The sequence below is a fragment of the Sylvia atricapilla genome, chromosome 3 (genome assembly GCF_009819655.1).
Source record: "Sylvia atricapilla isolate bSylAtr1 chromosome 3, bSylAtr1.pri, whole genome shotgun sequence".
Classification (NCBI taxonomy): domain Eukaryota; kingdom Metazoa; phylum Chordata; class Aves; order Passeriformes; family Sylviidae; genus Sylvia; species Sylvia atricapilla.
The window spans coordinates 30,743,937-30,763,201 of record NC_089142.1 but is presented as its reverse complement, the minus strand read 5'-3'; positions in this window follow the sequence as shown (position 1 = coordinate 30,763,201).

Below are 19,265 nucleotides of genomic sequence, written 5' to 3'. Positions count from 1 at the left end.
CTAATCAAAACACACACAAGTACATTTTAGGACACTTCTTAGCTAGGCTGAGATTTGATTTATGTTTAACTAAATGTTCTTTCTATAGGATTTCCAAATCAGTTCCGAAGAGGCAAACATCTCAGCATTCTTTTGATAGTGTACATTCAGAAATGTGAGAAATATTTAGGAATGTGTGGATCCAGAAGACCATGTGTGCTTTCCATGCCTAAATAATATAAACTAGAAAATTCAACACAAATTTTTCCTCCCTATTACCCTCCAGCCCTGAGATAATGTAATGGTTTTCTGAATCCTGGACACTCCAGGAGAAGTCCACTTGTTCTCATTCGTCACACGGCTGACTGGGTTTTCTTCAAATCCTAGGATTTGGTATTCACTTTTAGTGCCTGCTTCTCACTGGCTGCTCCCTGCAGCCAGCAGAAAATGGTGGTCAACAAAAAAACACCAAGTTTTCAGGTGGCCACTGGCTCAGGCCCTGTAAAGAAACTGAATTTAAATGGAAAAATTGAATCAAAAAAGCAAGGGCTGTAAACAGTCACCTCTAAATCCTAAAGGAGAGAGATATTAGAGCTTAATCCCTAAAATGCTGTGCCATGAAGCTGATCTGCTAACAGGTTCTTCTAGCTTCTGTGTATCATTAATTGGCCTGTGCACTGGACTAAATTTTGAGTAAAAAGGGTAATTTTTTTCATTAATACAGTGGATTGGTCTACAGTGAACACATTTCCCAATACTGCCACAGGCACCTAATGATAGAAATTGCATGTTATTCAGTTTATTTCCCTCCTCATCCCCCAAATAAGGGACAATATTATCAAGATGCTGCAACCACCAGTTCTTTGTTGTTACTACATACAGATATTATAGAGATGAATCACAGTAGGGAAACAGGCAGTGTAAATATCATTACCATTAAGAAGTACCCTGTGAATGTGAATTTTGTTCATCTAACAGTAAATCAGCAGTCTGAAATGTTTTTAGAGTTGGCTATTTGGTAGGAAAACATCGGGCCTACAATATGAGCAGATGCCTCTATAGTTATTTTTTTCATGCAGCTGAGATCAGGATTTGGCCTGTACATTTAAATTGCCCTGATGACTTCTAAAAATAATCTAGACATAGATTGCAGAGGATAAATGGTATGCTATGAAAACTATTTTTTTTCTGTAGAATTAAAAGAACATTTCCCACGATGTCTCCCTTTTCTATTTCAAACCCCCAATTTGGTCTACAAAAACTGATGATGAGTAAAATAATATGCCACATGAACTAAAGGCAGAGTTTAACTAATGTTAGTTATGGTCTATTTACAATGCTGGCTGCAAAAGTCAACTGTCCCCTACTATTCCATAAACTGAAGTGAAGAGTTTTACTTAGAATATGGAAAAGCGATACTTTTCAAAGCACTAGTCCAAACAGAGGTGTGCAAGGGATGTTGTGGGCAACAGCATGCTGTGTCCTTTCATGAATGCTTATGATAACAGTACTTTTTGTTCTTGCCATCCCTTTTGGCAGAAGACTTGCCTTTTTGAGGTTGAAAATAACTAAAATGGAAGTATTTCAGTGATGTGAGTGTGAGCTGTGGGCTTTGCATTGTATCTCTATGTGAGAACCTATGTTACCTCTAAGACTTCATGTTATTCACACAACATGGAAAGCCTGCTATGAACATCAAACTTTCACAAATCTAAGGGGGCTTGATGTGCCATCTCGCAAAGACACTGCACCAGCTTTGATGAATTCATCCCTTTTGATTAATGCTCATTATTTTGTAACATGGATGAGCAAGCCAGGCTGTTGTCTTAACTTCCTCTTCTGTGTTCTTGCTCCCTCCTAACTGTTTTGTAAGGTGGTATTTTCAGCCTTCAAGGGGCTCCCACAGCCTTAGTCTATTTTTTCCCATGGTGTTAAAAGTACTATGAGATAGGGAGCCACAATGTCCCTGAAAGCAGCTGGAAAGGTAAAATAACTGGGGTCAGGAGGCAGGCAGGTTTTAATTCTTATTCATGGATATGTTTGTGGAGAGTCTGTGGATATTAGATATTTTCGCCATCCCTCAGTAGCTTTGGGAGGCATCAGAGCCTGAGTTATACAGTTTCTGAAGCTTCATGTAGGGTGATAGGCTTCCTGGCAAATTTAAATAGAAAAGACTCTTTTCCTTCCTGAGAGGAATGAGGAGAGGATAGAAGGGAATGTCATTAGGGTAGACTAAGCTAGAGAGAAGTGTGGCTTTTCCAGAGGCTTACCCCATTTGTAGAATATAAATTCACACTCAATTACACTTAAAATGTTCTTTGAAGCATGCATTACCTCTAACTTGGGTGTTGAAAGCTGTGGAAGTTTTTTCAGTCTCGCTGTGATGGCATCAGAATGATCAAATCCAGTATCCAGATAAAAAATCCCTACTCCTTCGTCTGGGTGAATTGCATACAGGAGGCAAAATAAGGCAGCTTGCAATTCAGAATAATACTGAAGGATTATATGACAGTGTGTTCATCCAGGATGCATTTGGCCTGGAGAAAATAAAACAAGTTAATTTTATTAGAATCACGAAGGGACTTCTGAAGCTGTTGACAAGTGTTTCAGTTTTCAAACACTTATAAATAAAGTGTAAATCCAGTTGTTGCATGATGAGAAAAATATTTTAATGGGTGCCTGGGCATCAATGTAGAGTCTCTATTGGCTAGCACATCAGGCTACAACTGAATTTTCACAAAGCTAAGCTTTTAATTATCCTCAAATATAGTGCTTCAAATAGCTGTGTATGTTCTCTAAGTTGCTAAATCTGGATTAAGTTTGTGTGACTGGCCAGAGCAAAAGGTCTTTGCTTTGGCCTGACAGCCTAAAACTTCAATGATCTCCACTAAGCTGTGTATAGAATAAAAGCTTACTACTGTTCTTCTCACTGAAGCCCAGCCAGGAATAACAGAGGAAGGCATAGTGCTGATGTCATTGTCTGGAGCTGTTAAGTCCACATTCATCAAACTAGACATGCCATGGAGGCTAAATAACGGGTTGCAAGTATTGAGGGTTCTAAATCTAAAAAGCTACATGTTGTTTTGATAGGTTTAAATAAAAATCCACTTAAATTGGCAGTGAACCTAGAGAAAATCTTCTATTCTGAAGATTTGCACTTGCATCTCTGTTAGTGTTTTCCAGCAGCAGAAAAAAGTACGTGAATTCATATCCTGTGAATGTATGGAGACAGGGATTTCTAGCTGTACTTCTGGTAGTAACAGAGGTAGTATGTTTGTTTGAAAACAAGTATTTTTTCTAAGCATGAGACATGGAGGGCATTTGATGTTAACCTGGAGGGGTTTACACGCCTCTTCAAATGCATTGATTGAAAGATTGTCAAGTACAAGATTGTCAGTACAAGTGAGCTGTTCTTAAATCCCAAGTGTACCAAAAAGATAACCCATGAACACAGATGAACATCAGTGCATAGGTGGAAAGAAAGCAGCTGGCCAATTTTTATTTGGAAGTTTTATTAGTTGAAAAAGTAGCTTATAAATTATATATAACATTGTTTCCATTGTTGCACGGATTTTTATTTTCGTTTTCTAAATGTTTGTCTTTGATTATCTCTATGTAGAAGGGAAGTGCTTTTTCTTTATCACTGGAAACAACACAGCAAAAATGTAGGGTTTTCCTCTCATTCCTTTATGGTTCCTAAATGTCAATGTTTAATGACAAAATCCTGTATTATTACACATACTATACATATTGCAAACTACTTGCATAGATCCATTGGTTTGTTCTGTGGCATGGTCAGTCATCTGCAGGGCAGTTATAAATCTCTGAAGTAAAGTCAGCAAATTATTCTACAGATATTCCTGGGAAAGTTAAGTAACTGCAGTGTTTAATTTATGTCAGACTAAGTACATATATGTATCACTTTTACTTAAGAATTCTTTTCTTGCAGCCCATGTAAAAAAATTTGAAAATTTTCTCCTTAATGATACTGGGATAAGTATCTAACATGTATCTTTATTTAAACGGGGCTCTAAAATGTCATTTTATGCTAGGGAATTTTCTCTTTTCTCTTGCCCAGATGTGTGCAGATTTCATTGCTGAAATTTCAATGTAACTAGAATTTTTAATGAGACATGGTTTAGAACAATAAAAATAAACTCCTATATAAAGAGTGTGCATTAAGAGTTATTGACACTTAACACACTCATCCAGAAGTTGTCCTCTTGATTCTGAATAGAGAATACCACTATCAGTAACAGCATCTCATGACTCTAATATGAAGCACAGGCAAAGCTTCAAGGACAGTTTCTTGTGGAAATGGAAGGCAATCTCACCTTTCTATAAAAGTAACAGGTGAGAAAGTGTGTAAGTCTGCTTCTTTCAGAAAGCACAAGCATTCTGTGTCAAGCACAAGCAGTTATAATCCATTAATGGCATACATTTTTTATTTCCCTTCTTCTGTCACTTTACTTTCTGAGAAGTATCTTTGAGTCACATTGCAATTTATGATTCATGTGAAAGGAAGACCAGCTAGTATGAGGACTTAGAGTTCAATACATATTTCAATTACATTACTTTCCTCTAGTGTGACATTAACATTATTCTTCAGAGCATTTGAATTACAGTCATCATTTAAGCTTATAATACATCCTCATAATCTTTTTCTCCTAAAATTGGCACAACTAATGAAGACTGAATCTTTAGCAACATAAAGAATTTCTCTAAAATGGCAACATTACTCTATTAAGAAACTTTAAATCTTGTTTAAATGAGCATAACAAGCATACTTTTAAGGCCACTTTTATGGGACAAGTGATGGATAATGGACAGCCACACTAATCATTCTCTGTGAGATCATTTTTATAAGTATCATTAAAATGCTCCAAGATAACCAACTAACAGTTTAATCTTGCAAATCGGACATATTCTGGTTACTGTGATGGAAATCTTCAACCACCCTCCAAAACATCTTAGAAAAGCCAGAATAAAAAGCAACTGTGAAATATCGTTCCTTAAACTTAACTAGGTGTCAGATTCATGTGGGACCCTTTCAGAATCTAATACACAATTCAGAGAAATAAAGTAATTTTTCATCTTCTAATGTCACAGACTGATATTACTGCTGTATGGCTTAACAAATAAATTGATATTTAGTGTCAATTGGTAGGAAAGAGACAATGTTTTCTGGGGTTGTTTTTCCCCAGAATAGCTCTTCAGAAGATAGGGAATATCTCTGAAGAGCTCTCAATTTCTTTTCCTCTTTTAGTAGCCTAAATAGTAAAAACGTTTTTAAAAATTCAGCATTCTAGAGCGCCTTCCATAATGCCATCATCCTGTGGTTTCTAAGAAGTATCAGATATTGGGAGAGATTGATTTATTAGAACACCACAAGGAAATGCAAGAGAGGGCAGCGGCTCCAATGCACAGCCCAAAAATCAACCCTGTTGGTGCTTCCAGTCTTAGCCCCAGTCAATCAGTAGGCCAACTATGTGGTTTTCTTTCAGAAGCATAGCCTAAGTGTTTCCAGAGAAATTCAAGCAAGCGTGAAGTTTCCAAGCCAAGGTCTATTGCTGCTCTCCAAATTTGCAATTCTGAGAAAGTATTCTATTTAAGTGGAAAAACAAAGAGATTGCCCCAGTCATAGCCCCTACTTCCACACCCACAGACGTATGGCATAGGAAGTTTTCTTGAGCTAAGATGGGACCCTAATGCTAACACTTGTCTTCTCTGTCCGAAGGACTCTCCCAAGAATACTCCCAAGAATACTCCCAAGAAGACCATCATTTGGTGAAAATCATTAAACCCAGGAAGTTTGTTTTGGCTGAGCTTGAGACTGATTCAATCCATTTTGAGCTATTTTGAAGTGGTTTCATTATCCAAACTTGTATGCATCTTCTGGGCTTAGGAAATGTTGGCATGGCTGTAGGGTTCTTAGTTTCAAAAGTACTAAAACATCTTACCCTTTCACCAGGGCTTTATTTCTCTCATTACACCATACAAAAAGAAGCAAGAGCTTCTCATTTTGCTGCCAAATTTTACAAGAAGTAAATGAAACAAACAATAGAAAATGGGTCATTTTTATTCTAACTAGCATATGTACATATGTTTGAAAAAGGATGACAACACCGACTTTCTTCTGTCAAAATCTGTCAAAGTGCCAAAAGTTACTTCCTATTTCAAGGCCTTTGTGAAGAAAGGGTGATTATAGATGATGATAAACGTATTAGAAATATAAATGAGTGAAAATACAAGTACCTAAAATAGTTTGGTCTGCTATTTTTTTGCAATATCATCTGTTTGCAAATGGTGGGACATCTTTGACAGAATAGGAAAATAGTCACAGTCTTACAATGAATACTGAAAAAGGTACTTAAAATTAGATTCTATGAAGATGAGGATTACGTTAAATAAGAATAATATACACCTATGTCATTAAAAGATTTACAAAAATCTGTGGTATATTGAAAGCAGTGGCAACCACTACTGGGCTACAATGTTACAGCTTTTTAGTATACATTTGGGGAGTTTTTGATTCCTCATAGTCTATACCACTCAGATTGATCAACTGGTTCATCTGCCTACCTTCTGAGACTTCATTCCCACACAAGAGTACGTCATCTTTTATAGTCATGTCATATACATGTCATGTTATATATACTTCAGAGAAGACACAGAATCACAGAGAATATCATGAGTTGGAAGGGACCCACAGGGATCATCCAGTCCAGCTCCTGCACATGCAGACTCATCCCCAAGAGTCGTATCGTGCCCAAATGCTTCTTGAACTCCGTCGGGCTGTGCTATGACCGCTGCCCTGGAGAAGATGTTCAGAGCCTGGCCACCCTCTGGGTGAAGAAACTTTTCCTGATACCCAAACTAAATTTCCCCTGACACAACCTCAGGCCATTTCCTCAGGTTTTGTCACTGGTGACCACAGAGAAGAGATCAGTGCCTGCCCCTCCTCTTCCCCTCACAAGGAAGCTGTAACTGCAGTGAGGTCTCCCCTCAGTCTCCTCCAGGCTGAACAGCTGCCCTCAGCTGCTCCTCATGCAGCTTCCCCTCAAGGCCCTTCACCATCCTCACTGCCCTCCTTTGGACACTCTCTAATAGTTCAATGTCTTGTTTACACTGTGATACCCAAACCTGTCCCCAGCACTGGAGGTGAGGCTGCCCCAGTGCAGAGCAGAGTGGGACAATCCCCTCCCTTGGCTGGCTGGTGATGCTGGGCTGATGTACCCCAGGACAGGGTTGGCCCTCCTGTCTGCCAAGAAGTCTAAGCTGCTACTCAGAGACACAAGTGGAATTGTTCCAAGGTGCTGCTTTCCAGTAAAGTGGGTATTTTGTAGATAGTTTGGAAAGTGGGAGTCTAGATTGAGGTCTGGCAAATTTTATTAATCTCACCTTTTTTTGTAAATCTCATTACTGGAATCACAATTTTTAAGAAAGTGGTGCATTTCAACCATTCCTAACTTGGTCTTTAATATTCACTTAAATGTTATCTCTTTAATCTCAAACATTTTACCTTGCCATAATCTTTCTGACAGGCCTTATTTGAAGTGTAGCTAGGAAATTGCTTTGTATGTAGGATGTGGAAAAAATAGATCAGAGCAGCTGTAATGTTTCCTTTTAAAATCAGTATTTCAAAAGTAACTTGGATCTGTTTTTCAAAGAAAACAGTGATTCTTTTCTCTTGGTTGTGCTCCAGAAGAGTGGTTTTGATGCCCAAAGAGCCTTTTCTAAATGGTAGAGAAATCCCAAAAATTTAGTTTGGAATGGAAACCTTAGGGATATCACCCTCAAAAGGGATGATGCTACCGTTGCTGCTGATTGTAACCCTAGTACACATTTTGTCATAATATAAAATGAGTGGAATAAATACACATGCAGAGGAAAGATTTAAAGAGCATTTAGAGAAAATCTCTGGACCAAAAACATGCTACAACTTAGGTGAAGGAGTTAAAATAAACAAAAACCAACTGAAAAAAATCAACAGGTTTCTCAAATTTTTTATGGCAAGGATGGAATTGATGCAATAAAAGAAAGTGTAAAAACAGTCTGGCATGAGTTACAAGAGAAGTAAATAGTACAATTGCAAGTACTACTGGGATTATTATCCTTCCCAAGTTATAATATATTTTTGACATAAAGTGAAAAACCAGAACATACTGAAAACAAAAGCTTTCTCTTCAGCTTTTTATATAGAGTATTTTATTTTGGCACATACTAAAATCTAGGGGTTTGTCAATCAAATGAGAGATTTAGAAACCTAGGTAGCAAAAACAAATCAGCAGAAGAAACTTCTTTGGTGTGTAAGAGATATAACACATATCAGGTATCTTAATTCCCAAATGGTGAAAATAATATTTGACAAAGAATAATACAAAAAAACAAAACCTACCCAGGCCATTTCCTTTTTTATGTTCTCCTTTTTTCTAAATAGAGGTTTCAGAAGTTCCCACCTTGTATAACTTCAAAACTCCATGACAGCAGACTCATTAGCTGAAAGAGGACCATTGCCATCACTTAGTCTGACCACATGAGTAACACAAGCAGTGGGTATTTCCTGATTTATTTATACAGACCTACTACTCAGTGCTCATCTGTGGGACGGGGGGGAAAAGGTGCAATATTACTTAACTGAACTAGTTAGGCATGTTGAAGAATGATGAGAACTTAATCTCTTAATCACAACGATTTCTTTGATGTTGCACCCTCTTACTTAAGGCTATAGTCAGTGAGGATTATCTGAAGAAATTTTTTTTAAGAAATTCTTTTAATGTTTTAAAGTCCTGTAGGCTACATGAAGTACAGACTGTAGGTGTCTGACAGAGCCTTAAAGCAGACCTTCCACACTTTATTTTCGTAATGACCAAGGCACCCAATTGACATTAAAGCCCTTCAACCCTCCAAATCAGCTTGAAACAGAGAAACTTCATCTCCTCTGGGCAAGCAACAAGGTTAGAAAACCATCCTCCCCTCTTTGAGAATACTCCACTCTTCGGGCCGGCCCTTCACTCCGGAGTTTCAGCACCTTCCTGAGTTGTGTCATTATTCAAGTTGAATGTCAGTGTTCACCTGAGCCTCAGGGTGTTTTTTTCCAAGCACCTCCAAAGCTTATTTGTTGGGCTGCATCCTGCCTGTGACCCAGGAGCCCCCCAGTCCTGACCCACATTGCCACCTCCCTCTCTGCTCAACCTCTCACTTCTCTCTGCATGCAAACACTGGGCTGATCCTCAGTAAGATGATGTTTCTCCCCTCCTGCCACATGTTTCCACCTGACCCAGAACAAGGAACATGGGATAAAGCCAGCTTCTACCTTGCTCAACAATATGTCTTTACTACACCAGAACATATGGTATGCATACAGAAAACCAAGCACAAATGAAACCTTTACCCCATCTGTCACAGTGTGTGAGCACACGGAAACTCTGACATGAGCTAGAACATCTCTTTTAGTAAGAATACTGAGCTGCTCATGGGATTGGCTTTGGCTATAAAGATTCAATCCAAAATTACTTTCACCACCCCCCTCTCTGAAAGAGTGTGGCAGTATCTGGAGCTAATATTTGGGTTCAGATTGTAGCTGGGGTTGGAATGGTTAGAGAGAATAAGTCACTCGTTGTTCAGTATAGCACCTGGCAGTTCTGTCAATAACCAATGAATACAAAAAATATTTGCTGCTACAAAGAATTATTCAATTACTGATTAACTCTTACTCAATCTAAATTTGAACCAGGTGCTTGTAGTTGACAGTTCCACAACATGGGCCAATATTTCCAATGCTATGCCTTCATTAGAAAGTAAGAAACCAAGTACAAAAGTTTTAAAACTTTTAATCGGTTTTAAAGGCTTTTAAATTTTTACAACTGATATTAGCCAGTCATTTTGCACGAGTAGAACTTGGAGAAAATGTGATTAAGTAGAGAAAAAATTGTATGATAAGATTATGTGAAAGCAAATTCACTCTCCTATAAATCCTTTCACTTCCATAATTTTTTTTTCTGTACTAGGACTAGTACAGAAAACCTGGTCCATAGATATGTGATCAAATCTATTCCAGTTCCAATGGTTTGAGAGTTTACCTTGTGCTAGTTGACTGCAAGGACATTATAAACTGCCTCGTTTGCATATCTTAGGTGTGAGGTGAAATTTATGAGGCTATCGCATCTCCACTGTCATTTAAACTACTGCATTTTCACTCGCAGCTGGTACAGTCCAACAGCACATTCTGGTGAGAGGATAACTCACTAAGGTGAAATAATTTAATTGCATGTGATGAAATATCTCTACTCCAAGATAATTCTTTGCTATAAAAAAGGAGTAACAAGGTGCTGACAGCTGGTGCACTTCTCTGCCATTTGGGAGAGCTAAGATCCAGTCTTGACATCAGGGCTTACTTAAAATCATGTTGGAAACTGAAACCACTCCAAAAGACAGAAACAAGGCAGCTGGTTTATAAAAAGCCAATCATTAGAGCGGGCAAGTTTGAACTACAAGATGTCTGACTCAGTTTCTCAGCTGAATAAAGTACAACAGAGATTTCATCTCTCAGATGCCAGGAGACTGCTCACCACTTTACATAGAGCATCTCACACTTTTCATAAATTCTTAGCAAATGAGAGCACAGAGCACAGTTATTTCTATGAACTTGCTATTTGCAAATGACTTGTGAGACTTAATGAAACATAACCTGAATTCAAGATTCAGAACATCAGGTGAAAATTAAAGGAGATGCACAAGATTGGAGACAATATGTTTGGAAAGAAAAACATTCTCAGAATGCAGAAAAAAGTCTTTTTTAACAAACATCAAAATATCAGAGTTTATCAAGAGCTCTTATCCAAATTCTCTAAAAAATTATTCCAGTATTAAATGCTTTAGAAAAATCTATTTATGATATCAGTGAAAGTCAAAGTCAAAAAACTTGTGTAGATATTTTTGAGAGAAAATGACAAACCATTGAGATGAACTCTCAAGGGGAATCATGGAATAACTGTCCTGGGGTTCTTAAGCTCAAGACTAAATGTAATTCTGAATACATCTGTTTGACATCTGTCAAACACAAGACTTTTTTTGCAACAACAAAAAAAGAAGAAAAAGCAAGGGATTTTACATATAAGTTTTTGTATGAAATGCAAAATCTCTTTGCAAACAAGAGGATGAGCTGTATTTTCCAGTGATCCCTTTTCACCTAATTGTTATGAAAGAAAAACAAAACAAAAACAAAGTATGAATCAGATCACTTCTTAGTAATGGTCCTTTGAATGGAATGTTCTCTTAATCTGAGTATTTCTGTAATGCTGTCAAATCAGCCAGTCATATTTTCCTGGTACAGTTTGTCCTTTATTTACTTTCTATGCTTCTGGGAGCTTTCAATATTAAATTATACTTCAATTTGCATTAGTGGAAGTATTTTCATGAGGAAAGTGCTGTGATCGATTGGACACTATTTGTCATGCTTGTTGTCTTGTTTTGCAGTTTGATTTACTTCTCTTCAGACAACAGTGTTGTTCCAAGAATTTGTGTAATTATCAGTGATTTGAAAAGGTTATTACTTCACTGTAATGAAGTAAAACTGCATTTACATACAATCTGAACTGACTGGCTGTGATATATCTAAGTGTCTGGGTAATATATTGCCTTTCTTGGTTTTTTGACAAATACCTAACCCCTTAAAAAGGTTTTTCCAGGGAAGCAAGAATAAAAAGAAGGTAAAGCTCTGACAACTGCAAACCAGTGCTGAAAAATACTGCAGAGAAATCTGTATACCCTTTTTGAGCCTCTTCCCGCTATGGTCTGCAGTTTATGTAACAGTGTCAGATGGACTGTGGTCTGTAAAGATGATTGAACAGCTTGAGGCATGCCAAGGAAGAGTTCTTTTTTTTTTTTCTTTTTTTTTTTTTTTCTTTTTTTTTTTTCTTTTTTTTTTAAAGGTACAGTAACAACAGAATCATTTTTTGAAAAGGTTTTTAGAAAATTTTTCCAAAGATACTCAAGTTTGAAGACATCTTGCCACAACAACCCTATGCAGTGCTACAAGCTGGGGACAGAGTGGCTGGAGAGCAACCAGGCAGAAAGGGACCTGAGGGTGTTGATTGACAGACACTTGAGCATGGGCCAGGGTGTGCCCAGGTGGCCAAGGAGGCCAGTGGCATCTTGGCCTGTGTCAGCAGTGGCGTGGCCAGCAGGAGCAGGGAGGTCATTCTTCCCCTGTACTCAGCACTGGTGAGGCCACACCTTGATTGCTGTGTTCAGTTCCGGGCCCCCAGTTTAGGAAGGATGTTGAGAGGCTGGAGTGTGTCCAGAGAAGGTAATAGAGCTGGTGAAGAGTCTGGAGTACAAATGCTTTGAGGAGCTGGTGAGGGAGCTGGGATTGTTCAGCCTGGAGAAAAGGAGGCTCAGGGGAGATCCTATCCCTTTCTAAATCTCCCTGAAAGAAGGCTGTAGCCAGGCGGAGGTCACTCTCTTCTCCCAGACAGCCAGCAATAGGACAAGAGGACACAGTCTTAAACTGTGCCAGGGGAGGTTTAGGTTGACATTAGGAAGAAATTCTTCACAGAGAGGGTGACTGGGCCTTGGAACGGGCTGCCCAGGGAGGTGTTTAAATAAAGGCTGGATGTGGCACTCAGTGCCATGCTCGAGTTGACAAGGTGGTGTTCAGTCATAGGTCATATTTGAGGATCTCAAAGTTGTTTTCCAGCCTAGCTGATTCTGTGATTTTGTGATCTAGAATTTTAGATCAAGTGAAAAAAACAAGTAATTCCACTTTATTTACACTGTACTATGGTTGGTAAAAAAATTGGATTTTTCCCATTCAATTCACGCTTTCTCAACAACATAAACAAAGTTGAATTTTGTCAGCTCAAGGTAGTGGGACAAATATCCATCACATGTGAAAAAGCAAAGAAACTATCTGACTGGAGTTAGGTGATTTGGGCTCATTGCTCCTTAAAGACTGGGAAGGAAATCTTTGTGGGATGACTTTTCCTGGGAATGTTTTCTCCTTTGTGCTTGGCCCTAATTTCTCTGTGGTCCCCTCACACAGCATTTTCAGCAGCAGTGGCAGGCACCATCCAACCCTTCCACAGCCTTTTGTCTCACCTGACATTCCCCCTGCACCCAGGAGTTGTGCCTGAGGAGTGTAATATCCAGGGTGGTCCCCTACCCTGGAAAAGAGAGAATTAGCCCCCTTAGATCAAGCCATGTGGATATTATATTCTTCCTAAGTGTGGATATTATATTCTGCATAAGCTGAACCATTGCTGAAGGCTGTGTCCACTGCCCCTGCTCTGTTGTGGAGACTCAAAGATGAGTCCTCAGCAGGAGGTGCAGTTGTGTCTGTAGAAGTCCCAAAAAGACCCAAATGCAGTACACCACACTTAAACTGCCTTCTTCATCAAAAAGAAGAAAAAGCCCGTGTAGAACTCCATTAAATAGGCCTGTGATATAGGAACCACATAGGACTTGAGTTTACAAAATTCTGAGTATTCTACACTGAATTTGACTTTTACTCCTCATTTAAATATGAAAAGAAAATGCCACATGAAAATGATACAACACATTTTTCCTCATGATTGCCTAATCATAGTCAAACCTAAATTGTGCTCTGATCTGCAGATGACTGGATATTTTTATCATGAATGGTTAATTAATATTTCATACTACAAAAAGTTTTCTTGGTTCTCCATCATCCATGGCCAGTGGAGTCCAATGGCAGCCCAATTTATATGGACTGGAAGGCTCCTCCCAGGCTGAACTAAGTTCCCAGCTGTGACGGGTAACCACAAGCTGTGTAAACACAGGGTATTGTGCTAAAGAAGATATCCAACCCTGTATTTAAAAATTGTTGAAACAAAAAATGTACTCAGGCCAATAATAGATAAAAGTAATTCAGATGAAGGACTTACGGAAAAGTGAGTCAAGACACATTTTTAGTGTCTGATAAGAAGCAAAAGGTATTGTCATATCTTTGCCAAATTTCTCTGGATTTTTTTAGATTCACACTTCCTCCTTGTATTGAATATTTTGCCTGCTGCAGAGCCTTATGTTATAAATGTTATGGTTTTGTGATGGTTTTGGCATGTCTACTTGATGCAGGATTAACAAATTAACAATATGAACTGAATCTGTATTTACATAGCTAGCAAACATTCCATATGATTTCAAAGGAAATCGTAAGTTGTACCTTATGCTCAGTTCTTCTGCTACTTAATCATATTTTTCATTATTTCTCTGTTTAGATTATTGTTCAGAAAGCTGAGAGATATTTATATGCATTTGAAAAGGCCTGAAGCTCAGATTCCTGTTATCAAGGAGCAGCATCCACCCTTTCATTTCAACCCCAGTGGGAAAAGAAGCTGCATGTTTTTAGCTTTGACCAAGTAATCTACTCTTGACATCTGTTCTACGAGAGGAAGCTGTAAGATCTTTTTCACAGTTACACAAAGCAAGTAGTGCAAATGACACATAAAACTTAAAGTCTGTTTCAAAGGAAAGTTGAAGATTTGTTTCTGTTTAACTACTTCAACAAAAGTTCACAACATGAACCACACATCCATTCACAGCACCAGGGTCTTTCTCAGGGGTGCATCCCACAGAGGGAGAGAAAAAACTGATGTTTTGGACAGATAGTTGATGAAGTATTCAGTGTTGGCTACTTTTTCTGCTGTGTCATCCCTGCTCCTGCACAGCTTTTCAACTGCAGCTGAACCACACTACAGGATTGGTCCTACAGGCTGATGATCAAAAGGATCAAGTCATTTCTATCTTTGTCCTGTTTTACATGCTATAGACATCTTATTACTGTATCTCAGAAAGACTTACTACAAATGTTAATTTCCATGTTCACATGTCTTCTGTCTTCTTGTGAAGTTATCTTGTGAAGTTATTCATATCTCTGCAGAAAGTTTTTGTTGACTACATCAATTTCAAGAAGATAATCAGTATCTTATACAGTGAAAATTGTAATAGAAGCACCAAAAATATTTTTAATTTTATCATGTATGGTTTATTCAACTGAGAACTCAGGCAGCTATTTCTGGCTTAAATTAATAAAATCACTCATAATTCTTGAGACTTCCAAAGATAGCCACAGTATGACACATTAGGGGGCCCAATCTCAGCACTGCATGTGTACAGGTATTACTTTGTCCTTCTTCAGAATCCATCATTTGAATTTCTGTCTCTTCAGACCATTCAATTTCTCATGTGGTTTGGCATTAGCAGATTTCATTAAAGCTTTTTTTTATCAAATTGTTTGGAGCCTCAAAGCAGAACTTCCCTTTTTATTAGGACTGGGTGACAAGCAGCACTTATATACCAGATTTCTTTTCCATATAGCAGGCAAAGGAGTTATTTTAGTTTATTCACCATAAGCATAGTGAGTCAGGTATGGAAGTCAATGTATTTGCATTAATTTTACAGCGATGATGCTAAGTATGGTGTTTATTACTAGCATATTAGCACTAGTCTTGATTCAAGTATCACTATCTGAGCCCATTAAGGTAACACTCTATTCCCTATCTTGTGTGTCTGCCACCTTTCTTAAGGATCCAGAATATTTCTGGCCCAGGAGCCCTATATCCACTCCATATCATATCTCTATCTCTGTTGACCCATGTACATACTATGCATGACTCAGGTTTGGAATATTCATTTCTACATAATGATACACCTTGTACACGGGTATATTCTTATAGGAAATATAATTTATGGCCCACTCATACTCTTACTTAAGTATAAATTGCCAAAAAAATTTTGAAAACAGCATGCAATAAAACTACTTGGCACAGTGCTTTGGAATAATGTCAACAAATACCAGAGAACAAGGGGACAGACTTAGAAGGACAGACCATTATGCAGAAGTCATGCCATTTCCTTCTTGTTTATAACAAGATAAAATCAGGCTACTTTGTCATACACATAAGAAATAAAATAAAATTTACAAAAAGAAAAGCTCTGAAAGGAACAGTGAGTCTATTTTCCAGCTGTTTCAGATCAGCCTTCTCAGATGACAGAAAAATGACTGCTTTAAAGAAAAGCATTCATTTAAATATAATATAGTTTTTGTCAGGGGCAACAAATACATCCAGATTGCATTTCTGGTTGGATTGGCAACATGTTATTGGCAGACATGAACTTTAACCTGTGGTTGCTAGTGTTTTTTGGGAAAAGCAGCTTAAGCTGGAGTTCGCTCCCTGGATTTAGCTGATTGACCAAACACTGTGTGATTTACCTTATTAGGATAGATGTCTGACAGGGACGGCCCCATCTCATTCCAGATAAGAGCCACAGAGCAGCTTATGGAAATTACAGTACAGAATTTAAAAATATGAGCATTCCATTCCCAGTGTAAATGTCATTCATTGCTTTATTTTAATTGCATCTTGGAAAAACAGCTTTGCAGGGATAGTACAAAGGCCTTTGTCCTCCTGTATTTAACTTATTTTTAACTTATATATCTTCATGCTTACATTAAAAAACAAAGACATAAACACAGCAGATTTAAAATTATTTATGCTGATTCAAATTTTATGAGACCAATCTTTGGTTCTTTACTTGGGACATACATGTCTAAAATCTGAGTGCAAAGAGCATGAGCAAAGACTGCTTCTCTCAAAGAAAAATCCAGTTGTCACAATATGCCACTGTACAGAGACCTTGAATAAAAATATATTCACAGTCAATAACCTCCTAATGCAAACTCCCAGCACAGCAAAGTGAGGTAAATTTTGAGTAACGTGTTTCAGTAGTAGAATTTCATCACAAAAGCATAAATATAAATGTTAAACATTAGAAGATTTTCATTAAACATTAAACAAAGTTAAACATTAGAAGATTTTCTAGACAGATGAGAAAAAAAAAAGTCTTTCTTTAAGCACTTACATTTTTTTGTAATTTGAACTGGAGATGAAGCCCAACTTAAGTTATTAGGTTCATGGTACCAGAGATTCCTTTACAAGGAAAAGTAGAGGGGATCACACTGATCTCTTCCCTGTGGTTCCCAGTGGCAGAACCTGAGGGTGTGGCCTGAAGTTGTGTAAGGGAAGGTTTAGGGTGCAAATCACAACAATGTTCTTCACCCAGAGGGTGGCTGGGCACTGGAAGAGGCTCCCCAGTGCAGTGGTCACAGCACCAAGTCTGACAGAGTTCAAGAAGCATTTGAACAATGGTCTCAGGCACATGATGTGACTCTTGGGGTCTTCTGTGCAGGGTGAGGAGCTAGACTGGATGGGTCCTATGGGTCTCTTCCAACTCAAGATATTCTATGATTCCATTATTCTATGGAATAGAAGTTATTTTGGGAAGATTCTGAAGTTTTACCATCCTGAAACCCTGTCAAATCCAGGTTTGCCACTCAGCCCTTGGTTTAACATAGAAACATGATTTTGAGGCCTATTGCAGAAAGTGCTTTAACTATCTTTCTGGGGAAATCAGAAAATTATTTTCCTTTGTCACTGAGATAATGCCACAGTATGAGGTTTTTCTGCTCCTCATAAAACCAAGGACAAAACAGGAGAGAAAAAGAGGAATCTATCCAGTTGCTGACATGCAGTGGATTTCAGGGATATTATACACATTCAGCTTTCAGAAAGGGCTCAACCTCCTTGTAAAATGAAGATGAAAGGAAATTAGGAGAGATACATCCTCAGAACAAGCTAGGATGTCCCATTGTGACTGTGAGAGGAAAGGTGTTAGAGGCCCTATTGGAATGTGGGAAAGGCAGCTATTTATCAAGCAGAAATATCTCTGTAAAGAAATATGATCCCAAATGTGAAGGTTACTGCTCTAAACTCCCAGCCAAGTTCAGTTAATAAATGTGTGACCTAAATAAACCACATCCCTCCTTCTTATTTTCTTTCTTTCAGGTCCAGGATAATGGGGCCTATGTGGTAGACACAGCACAAATTTAAATCTGCTTTTTATACAGTCCTAAAAAAATACAAAAACCTTTTGCTCTAAAGGACGAGTCTTGTGCCGAATATTTTGGAAGGCAGTAATACTTTAAAATTTAATAACCAGAATTTAGAAGTAGCTGTTTCTACTCAGAAAAATAATGGAGTATGGAACAATAAGGTTATTTTGCACTCATAGATAATAAAGCAGAATTTTAAAGCCATGAACCTCAAGTTATGGGAAAGGGCCTGGTTCCTTTCTGTGATGCCCCTCAGCCAAGTAATGATTGAGCTGGTGAAGTATTATCTTTTCAGCATGAATCTTACATTGCTTTTAAGAAAAGATAGGAAAGGAACAGCAGAGGAGATAAATTTTATGATCACCAAACTGCCTGACTTGCCCTTTTGGGGGTTGACAGCCATTCATCTGCTGCACCAGGTGCCAGCAGTGACCCTGAAGGAGTTCAGTTCCTCCTCACTGTCCTGTGAACCACATCAGGTGCTCTCTGTCTTCTGCGCCACAGTTTCCTCTTCTGCTGCTCTCCTGCAACTGAAGGTTGCCTTGAGTCTTCCTGCAAATCTTCAGCAAACTCAGCATTCCGCCACCATCAGCATCATTGACTATCATGGTCCCAATGTGGGTGATCTAGTTTCCCCCATCATGCAATTTTCAAGCTCAAAGTGCTGAATCTGTAGAAGCTCAGATGTCCACATGGGCTGTGTCTTGTGTGGCAAAGCCCTGCAGTCATCAGCAACTGCAGTAGCTTTCTGCTCAGCTGCTGAGCCACAAGGCTGCCCACAGTATCATTCCTCATTCCCACTAGCACGAGGAGTTATAATGACCTCTCCTCCAGGATTTCAGAAACTCTCAGCTCCTTTTTAAACAACTGTGAAATATATATGTTTATTTATTTAAATATGTTTATTTATCTTCTGATGAAAAGGTAGGATGTATTTTATCTTCTATTTCATTACTAAATTTTAGGCTTATAAAACCAAGCTCACTTCTCTGCCCTGCCTTGGTTTTTTTGTTTTGTTTTGTTTTCTTTCATCCTCTCTCTCTCTCTCTCTTTTTTTTTTTTTTTTTTTTTTGGCAGGGAAGCTCAGATCATGTTAAACTCAAAGGATGAAAACCACAAGAATGCAAGAAAATCATGACAATCTTTGCTTAAATCTTAACTGTAAGGTGCCAAAAATATTTGCTCCTGGTATTTATTCCCAATTGTCAAAATCATTACAAACAGCAGTCCATCTGAAACACATGGATTTAGTCACTGGCAGAGAGCAAAGCAAGAGCCTTGCAAGCTGTTTGAAGCACATGACACTGACACTGAAGGTTATCCCCTTGCATTGCCTCAAAAATCATTTATATTCATTGCTTCTTCAAAGAAA